An 8,767-nucleotide genomic window follows, 5' to 3' on the forward strand; every position below is an offset into this window, starting at 1 on the left:
AAAACCTAGTCACCTTGTTTACGAGGTGTCTCCTGACGGGAAGGGTACCAGAGTCTTGGAAGAGCACTAACATCATCTTAATACATAAGAGAGGAGATGACAAGGACTTGAAGAAATACAAACCGATGAGCTTGCTCTCTGCAGTATACAAGCTATTTACAAAGGTGATTGCTAACTGAGTAAATAAAACATTAGAATTCAATCAACCAAAGGAACAAGCAGGATTTCGAATAGGCTACTTAACAATCGACCACATTCATACTATCAAATCAGGTAATAGAGAAATGCTCAGAATATAACCAACCACTATACATAGCCTTCATAAATTACGAGAAGGCGTTTGATTCAGTAGAGATATAAGCCGTCATGCAGACACTGCGGAATCAGGGCGTCGATGAAGTATATATAAACATCCTGGAAGAAATCTACAGGGGATCAACTACTACCACAGTGCTTCATAAAGAAAGCAACAGAATACCCATCAAGAAGGGTGTGAGGCAGGGGGACACAATCTCCCCAATGCTATTTACCGCGTGCTTACAGGGGGTTTTCAGAAGCCCAGAATAGGAACAGTTAGGGATAAGAGTTAATGGAGAGTGCCTTAGTAACCCGCGTTTCGCCGATGACACTGCCTTGCTGAGTCCCTCAGGGGATGAACTGCAACTCATGAATACGGAGTTAGACAAGGAGAGCAGAAGGTAGGTCCTAAAATGAATCTGCAGAAAACGAAAGTAATGTACAACAACCTCGGAGAAGAACAGCGCTTTGAGATAGGTAATAGTGCACTTCAAGTTGTAAAATACTATGTATACTTAGGGTAGGTAATTACCGTGGAGTCGAACCACGACATTGAAGTAACTAGAAGAATAAGAATAGGGTGGAGCATCTTTGGCAAGCACTCTAAAATCATTACAGGTAGATTGCCACTATCCCTCAAGAATAAAGTATACAACAGCTGTATCTAGCCGGTATTTAGCTACGGAGCAGAAACCTAGAGACTTACAAAGAGGATTCAGCTTAAATTGAAGACGAAGCAGCGAGCAATGGAAAGAAAAATGGTAGGCGTAACCTTAAGAGACAAGAAGAGAGCAGAGTGGATTAGGGAACGAACGGGTGTTAAGGATATCATAGCTGAAATCAAGAAGAAATGGACATGGGCAGCGCGCAGACAGGATAACAGCTGGTCGTTAAGGGTAACTAACTGGATTTCCAGAGAAGGCAAGCGGGTTTTGGGGAGCCAGAAGGTTAGGTGGGCAGATGAGATTAAGAAGTTTGCAGGTATAAATTGGCAGCAGCAAGCACAGGACCGGGTTAACTGGCGGAACATGGGAGAGGCCTTTGTCCTGCAGTGGACGTAGTCAGGCTGATGATGATGATGTTTATGATGATGATCATTCGAAAAATATTCAAAAATATGAATATTTATGTACCCCTACCCTCCTGAAACGTTCCGTATTCGATGTCCAATAATTCCGTATGTTTCCGTAAGAATCTTACGGAAATATATGGAAAATATATAGGAAACATATGTATTCTTTATGGAAACATATGGAATTGTTGGACTCGCATACGGAACGTTTCAGTAGGGATACTTATTGTTTACTTCACATTTTTTACGCCATTTACTGTTCTCAGTAGAAAAAGCATGTGCCATTCTAAGTGTGCTAATGCCACGGATCAAAACTCAAGCACGCGCCTATAGCTGCACGCATATTCTTCTGTGACACCTTCTCTTTACCTGTTTGAATTCGAAATTGTAAACCTTATGAATAGGTTTTCACTAATGAACTTTTATTCTTTGACTTAGGTATAGAAGTAAATTTTAGGCGTAATAGCAACACTTTGAGAGTGCGTGTAACGAATTTAACTAACACACACAAAAAAGTATCACAGACACGTTTAACAAATGCAGGTTTGTCTGAGAGCCAGAAGAATGAGCACTTGAATTGGCTGCTGTCGTGATGCAACTAAGCCACAAAGCTCCTGTGGGGTGTCCTTCAGCTTCAGAACAAGAGCCCTATAGTAGCCCCATTTTGGGGCTTTGCGTATCAAGAAGACAAACAGGTGCCCCATAAAAGGGCCTTGACAGCGAGAATTTTGAAGGTTTTGGCCAGTGAGTATTGCTTAAAAAGGGACTGACAAAAATGTTTGTCTTCAATTTTTTACATTGTTGACAGCCTAGTAGTCACGAAGTGGCGGATTGCTTGCTGAAGCGTGGGACAGATCAAAAATTGCTGTCTGTTTATACAGACTAGTTTCAGTGTAGCACAGCGCCGAGAACACGAGCTGCCCCGCCGCGGTGGTCTAGTGGCTAAGGTACTCGGCTGCTGACCCGCAGGTCGTGGGATCGAATCGCACCTGTGGTGGCTGCATTTCCGATGGAGGTAGAAATGTTGTAGACCAGTTTGCTCAGAATTGGGTGAACGTTAAAGAACGTCAGGTGGTCGAAATTTCTGGACCCCTCTACTACGGTGTCTGTCATAATCATTAGGTGGTTTCGGGAAGTTAAACCCCACATATAAATCATCAAATCTGAGAACACGAGCCACAGTGTGCAACAAATGTCAGCTAGCGTGAAAAATGGCACACATGAAACGGCGTTTCCTGACCTAAGTAGCACTTGCACAGCAGGTCTATCGTTAATGAAAGTGGGCGGCGACAACCGATACAGGAATCAAGGCACTGGGGCAAACAGCTCACGCTCGGCACTTCTGACTTAAGAGATGGCCCACTATGGCATATTGTTATTCTTCCTCCTTACACTCAGAACACTGACGCACTTCGGTGCTGCCTGCATTGTGTGCTTATATTTTTTGCCGCCTCATATGCAGCACAATGTCGTTGCCATAAATTTATACGTTGTCATTTGGGTGCAACGATTTTCTTGAGGCTTCCTCACGTTCCACATCTTCACGTCAGGCATGGACACAGCAGTTACTGAATAGTAGCCTGCTAGCACAAGTGTACAAAGGGCAATAACTACTATGATGCCAATAATGTAGCTCTGTCAACACTGATTTCAGCTTCAATGGTGGCGCTTCGATCGGAAGTTGGGACTCAGCTTCAGGCCAATTTCAGTGATGATGCGAGGTTCCGCGTATAGAACTGGATCAGGCACGTAAACTTCAATAATCGTAGAAGTGGCTGTCTAAGCTATAATATTTCATGAAATTTTGTATATATACGCATGTTCACGGGAACCAAGATCGCAGGCTATCTGGGCCTCAAAATTTTGTGTCAGTACCTTTTATGGTGTTCTGCTTTACCTAATGGCTTTACGTTTTAAGTATTGCATATATTTGCCCAGTACTGTGCAGATTGCTCTGCAAAAATTGTGAAGCAGCCATCAGACATGCATGCATCTGGCCGGCTGAGAAAAATAAAACATTTCATTGCAAAATGTTCAATCATTTAAATAAATTGCGAGAATGCAACAATATGTGTCTTCTTCTTTACCTCCACTGTCCCGACACTACACTACATACAACACTTTGTTCCGCCCATTTAGTCTACTGCACTTTGTAAGCACCATTAGGTTGCCCATTGCGGCATATTCATATTTTTTGCACTTTATAAACTGGCATTCCCTTATTACTATGCTCATGCACACTTTACTTATGACCCTTACTACTTGCCCATATTAACCGGGGATGTTCTGCAGAAGGACTTGTTCTTGAGAAAATGGTGTATGGTTCTATTTGACCATTCTCTGTTTTTTGCACTGCATTAGGATTTTCAGCAGGAACCGGAAATTTCATCGGACCCCTATCACCTATATTACCCACAAACCCCATTACTCCTGTATGGTCCATATACCCTATACGCCCTGTTTGGTCCATAAGCCCTATACCCCCTATATGGGCCGTAATCCCTATGCTTCCTTTATGGGCCGTAATCCCTATATCATCTGTATTCAATAACATCGTATTGCCATGCTATTTTCCTCAAGTTTTTCTATTACCTCGTTACGCTACGTTCAGCGCAAACCGTGCCTACGATGTTCGAGAAGCTTCAAGGCTTCAGTAGATTGTTTTTGTAAGGTTACGCTCACTTCAGGAACGTCAAAGATTATTCGGGAACCTACGTGACCGCTAGCGAAAGCGCTAGAATATTTGATGGCAAGGGTTTAAACACCGACATGCTCCGCCACCTGTCAGTTGATCAGTGGTTGACGCTCCAGTGCTATCAGTCCAAGACTGCTACTTTAATCCAACTTTCCGTTTGCTGGGCACAGGTTCGCCCAAATTAACAGCTTATTATTCAACTCGCGGTGCGTTCCGTTCGTCCAGGTCACGACCCCGTGACAGTATTGGTATGGGGCCTACTTATACAGGAATTTTCAGTAGGGTTCCTTCATTAGTGATTAAAGTAGCCTCAAGTTCTCTGCGTTGGCTCACACATAGTATAACACAACGCGCTCATTTCGACAACCAGAGGAAATGTGTCCCGTTTGATGACACTTGTACCACGTTGTTGGGGGCTGCCCTTTGAAGTGCTTGTTCTCATCTATCACGGTCACTCTAAGTAGCATCTGCTATACCTACTTTTCCGGCTCTGCTCCATTCGCGTTCCATTCACGTTAGGAAAGCTTTTCGGATCTATTCTCCACGCTTTCTTTTGAAAACGCGTCGTGCGTCCGCCCTTCAGTTTGCTGCGATGCATGGCGCGATTGGCATCCTCCATGAGCTCCACAGCTTTTTCAACTGTGGTCTCGTCGGGCTGATCGAGGATCCACAAGCGCGTCGGGTCGGGAATCGTGTCGTTAAAATCCTCTAAGCAGAGGCATTCAACAGCCTTCACCTTGTCTCCATAAACTTCTGCGCTCTTGAGCCATTCCACGAAGTTCAGCTTCAAGTTGTACCCAAACTCAACGTATGACTCGTTTTTCAACTTCATGGCTTTCCGGAAACGCTGGGGGAACGCCTTTGGAGGCAGGCGATACCTCTTAAGGAGACTCAATTTTACAACACTGTAGTCTTCGTACTGTTCTGTGCTCAGCCTCCTCATTGCGTCCGATACCTGACACGGCAAAATGGTTAACAGGTGCTGCGGCCACGATGCCCTAGAAACTTCATTTTTTTGCACGTTCTTTGAAAGTTTATGGTAATAAGGGCTGAATCGCGAGCACGAAGGTGCTAGAAGAAACGTGAAACGAAAGGCGAAGCAAGGAAAGCAAAGAGGACAACATGAGCGCTGTGCTGTCCTGTTTGCTTTCCTTGCCTCGCCTTTCGTTTTTCGTTTTTTCTAGCACCTTCGTGCTCGCACTGCAGCCCTTATTACCATGAATTCCAACCAACTAGCCCAAATACAGTTTTTCTTCTTGGAAAGCTCAGTAGAAACATTCTGATGTCTTCTCCTATCTGGAAAGGTTGCATGAGATCCTTCCTACTTACGTTTTCTTGTAGTTCTAGAACTGGGACGCCTGTTTCAACACTAGTAGCCTTACTTTCAGCAATTCCAGATCTCAGCGCTTTTTTTCGAGCTCTAGCAATAGCCTCCATTCCTCATCGACCCGCCTCTTTTCATCATCGGCGTGCCTCTTTTTTTTCGTTTGCTTCCAGCCCTTTGGCTTCAGCCCGGCTCTTTTACTCGTTCGCCTTGCGTACTTGAACAATTTACCAGAATTTTATAAGCTCGCTGTTTTCTACTTGTGCGGCAAGTAATGATTGAATAATGTGCGGCTTCCCCACAGTGTTCCCCACGTTCACTGTTAATTCCGCGCGCAGCAATATTAATTCAGGCTTGCGTAGAGAATTGAGATTCATGATCAGCCAAGACCGTGAATTTTTCTCTCTATCTGTTCCTTTATCAAAGTCGCCAAGAGGTCTGAATATTGATAAGGAAAACCTGCCAGCTTCAAACTTCAACGGTATCCTCAAAAACCTGGAAGAGCTCAAAAAGGTAAAGTCTGATACTCACACAGCTGCTGCCATGGGCTCCGTTGCGTTGTCTACGTTTCAGCTGGCACAAGTTGCACAAGTTGCAAGGTCAACTGTCATCCTACCGGTGCCAACCAGTTGTTACAGAGGCCCCAACAATCTCTTGGGGAGCGTGTCACAAAGGCCTATGCTGGGCAGGGATCATCCAAGCAGGGGCAAGGCAAAAGGCAGCCAGAAAGAAACAAAACATTCACATTGTGGTGAAGAATAGGGGCCTCGGCGGCATTTCTCGACGCCTCAAGGGCATCGCCATCAGCATAGGCTCGTGCTTGCTGCGCTTGACCGGCTGCTGACTGCTTCGCCTTCTGCGTTCTGCTCTGCAAATAAACCCCGTTACACGTGGTGGAGTCTGCTGGGTTTTGATCACCCTGGAGCTTCGAAATCGCATTTTACCATCCATTATGCCTACCGACGCAAGCGCCGCTCCAACTCCTCCACAGGCACCGCCTACTGTTCTCTGCGTCTGCGAGATCCCCCTGTTTTCTAAGGCACAGAAGACAAGGACGTTGACGACTGGATTTCAATGTACGAACGAGTGAGTACTCACAACAAATGGGATGACGCCGCCAAGTTGGCTTACGTCTCCTTCTACCTGGCGGACGTCGCCAAACTCTGGTTTATAAACCACGAAGCAGAACTCGCTACATAGTCGGTCTTTAAAACGAGCCTAACACAAGTTTTCAGACGGCCGGAGGTACGCAAACGCCGTGCCGAACAACGCTTGCATACTCGGTCCCAGCTGCTTGGTGAGAATTTCACTAGCTATATTGAGGACGTTCTGCACCTTTGCAAGCGAGTCAAAGAGTCGATATCCGAAGCGCTGAAGATCAAGCACATCATGAAGGGCATTGAGGACGACGCTTTCCAAATGTTGCTTTCTAAGAGTCCTCGCACTGTCCTAGAACTGACCGAGTTATGCCAAAGTTTGGCGCGTTGCGCAGGCAACGTCTTTCCACCCGACGTCCCTCAGCGCTCGACGACTCTTTGTCCAGCCTGTCCACCCTTGGCATAGGAGAAGACCATGCCCTTCTTGTCTCCATGATCCAAGAGTTCATACGCGCTGAGGTCGCTCGTCAGCTCTCTTTGAAGTCCAGCGTACCCGATCAACGAGGCAGATTGACGTCTACACTCCGCGACTTCATTAAAGGTTAGGTCGCACAAGTTCTTCCCCCCGCCCATGAACCGATTCCAGTCGGCGCACCTCTCACGTACGCCGAGGCCGTTGCTCGACCTCGACAGCCTGCGTTCCAGCCAGCACCTATGTATTCACCGCCGCCCTTTTCGCCGCTGCCCTTTTCGCCGCCGACCTATTCACTGCCGCCTATGCCGATACCACCTCGGCCGCAGTTTTTTGCCCCCCAGCCGCAAGTCGGAGTCTACTCTGATCAATGGCGAACCCACGACAACCGTTCGATATGTTTTGCTTGTGGCGGTGTTGGCCACGTGGCACGTTATTGTCGTCGTTGCCAGGCTGCTCAGAACATTCGACGAATGCCCTCTTTCGACCCTCAGTTTTCTTCTACGCCTTCAAGCCCTGCGTCCTCTTCCTTTCTTTCTGATCGTCCACATGGTCCGACCCGCCGCTCCCCATCTCCACGTCGACGTTCGCTGTCCCCTATGCGTCGCCGTTCCGGACCCACCGACCAGGAAAACTAACGGCCGTTGTTCCCGAGGAACGAACTGCGTCCCCGTCGCCATGCACAAGTCCTCGCTCCTGTCCAGCTAACGTCATTGAAGTGTCAGTCGATGGTATCGTCGTCATGGCGCTTGCCGACACCGGAGCCGCTCTATCCGTCCTTTTCATCAACCTGTGCCGCAAACTCCACTAAGTTTTGACGCTCTTATCCGGCCTCTCTCTTAGAACGGCTAACGCACAAAGTGTAACACCTCTCGCAGCCTGTACCACACGAGTCGTCATCGAAGGTATTGTGTATATCGTCGAATTCGTAGTGCTGCCCTCATGTTCCCATGATATGATACTCGGCTGGGATTTCCTTGTGAATAATAATGCCGTCATTGACTGCTGTCGCGCTGAACTTGAGCTATCTGCACTTCCTGATGTTGACGCCGTCGAAGCCTCCCTGCCGTATTATAAACTGTCTGTTTCCGACGACACAACCGTACCACCACGCTCTTCTCTGCTGGTGACTGTGTCGTGTGACGCTATTTTCGACGGTGATGTTCTATTTACGCCCTCTGCCCTGTTCATTCAACGCAAATGTTCTCTACTGCCCGTTGCTCTCCTTACTCTCCACCATGGCGTCACGAAGACGCTCGTGTACAATACGCTAGAAGGGCCTTTACCTTTATTCTATGGCGAATGTCTTGGTCACGTGCATCCGATCGACGCCCGTCACATTTTTGACGCGCTATCTAGTTGACTTTCTACGGACCTCAGCGCACGCATCTCTGACTCTGTTGTTGACCAGTCACTCCTTGACGCTTTTTACCGCTCCATCGATGTCGCAACTTCTTCTTCAGAACGAAGCCAGTTGGTGAACCTGCTGCAAAGTTTTCGTACTTCTTTTGACAGCCACGCATCTGGCCTCCGCCGCACATCGAACATATCTCACAAGATTGACACAGGTAGCCATACGCCTCTACGACAGCACCCCTACCGAGTCTCAGCGTCGGAGCGCCGTGTTATTGACGACCAGGTTGCTAACATGCTCCAGTGGGGTATTGTTCAGCCTTCTAGCAGTCCCTGGGCGTCACCGGTCGTTCTTGTTAAGAAGAAGGACGGCTCCATTCGGTTCTGTGTGGACTATCGACGTTTAAACAAGATCACCCGTAAGGACATTTACCCGTTACTGCGAATAGACGACGCC

This window comes from Rhipicephalus microplus, chromosome X (genome assembly GCF_043290135.1).
Source record: "Rhipicephalus microplus isolate Deutch F79 chromosome X, USDA_Rmic, whole genome shotgun sequence".
Classification (NCBI taxonomy): domain Eukaryota; kingdom Metazoa; phylum Arthropoda; class Arachnida; order Ixodida; family Ixodidae; genus Rhipicephalus; species Rhipicephalus microplus.